The sequence below is a fragment of the Sorex fumeus genome, unplaced genomic scaffold (assembly GCF_029834395.1).
Source record: "Sorex fumeus unplaced genomic scaffold, SorFum_2.1 ptg000075l, whole genome shotgun sequence".
In the NCBI taxonomy this organism is placed as follows: Eukaryota; Metazoa; Chordata; class Mammalia; order Eulipotyphla; family Soricidae; genus Sorex; species Sorex fumeus.
The window spans coordinates 9,542,287-9,542,804 of NW_026606132.1; the positions used below are offsets into that span (position 1 = coordinate 9,542,287).

The following is a 518-nucleotide window of genomic DNA, read 5'->3' on the forward strand; positions in this document are numbered from 1 at the left end:
AGGGCAGACAATTGCTCTATTCGTCTCTCTTTACTTATGGGCATTATGGTTTGTAATACAGATAAAGAGGGGCCATCATGTTTGGTCCTTTATCTACTTTCAGCACACATTTCCTACCCCAAGCTATCCCTCCAACCATCAATGACTTAGTGATCCCTTCTCTATCCCAGCAGCCTTTCCTCCCAGCTCATAAGGCCGGCTTAGAAAATTAAACACTTCACAAATTTGAATTTCATCCTTGTGCAGGGGCCATGCTAATCTTCTTGATATCATTCCAATTTTGGTATATGTGCTAACGAAGCAAGCACTCATTTTTATCTTTTTTTAAAGAATTCTCCATATTGTTTTCCATTTGGCTGCATCGATCTTCACTCATGCCATCAATAGTGTGTGTACCAGAGTTTCTTTACCTCCATACCATAACTGACTTTTTGTTCCTAACATACTATCATAGGTCGTTCTCACAATTGTGAAGTGATTTTTATTTAATTTTTCCTAATGGTAAGTGTTCTTGGACA

At 38.4% G+C, this 518-nt stretch overlaps 1 non-coding gene across 1 annotated transcript; it reads right to left on the bottom strand.

Annotated features, from left to right (window-relative positions):
• Positions 1-201: 201 nt before the first annotated feature.
• LOC130038487 (U6 spliceosomal RNA) lies at positions 202-308 on the bottom strand. The gene has a single exon (XR_008794714.1). It is a non-coding gene; the product is annotated as a U6 spliceosomal RNA (small nuclear RNA).
• Between the last annotated feature and the right edge of the window lie 210 nt (positions 309-518).